The following is a 324-nucleotide window of genomic DNA, read 5'->3' on the forward strand; positions in this document are numbered from 1 at the left end:
TGGACATTTTTTTTCCTAACATTCAGATTCTGAAAATGGGCACTGCAAATCTCGTAGCCGAAGGTTTGGTAGAATCGCTTCAAGCAGTAATCATGAAAGTGGTGAGGAATCTCGACACAAAGTTGTAGAACTTGTTTACAGACTAGATAACTCATGCAAGATGGAACGGAAAAAGTGCAAAATGTAAGCCAACAGAAACATACAAACTAGAGACGAGCGAGTATACTCGCTAAGGCACATTACTCGAGCGAGTAGTGCCTTAGCCGAGTATCTCCCCGCTCGTCTCTAAAGATTAAAGATGCGGGGGCCGCGCGGAGTGACAGA

The sequence above is a fragment of the Eleutherodactylus coqui genome, chromosome 6, assembly GCF_035609145.1.
Source record: "Eleutherodactylus coqui strain aEleCoq1 chromosome 6, aEleCoq1.hap1, whole genome shotgun sequence".
Classification (NCBI taxonomy): Eukaryota; Metazoa; Chordata; class Amphibia; order Anura; family Eleutherodactylidae; genus Eleutherodactylus; species Eleutherodactylus coqui.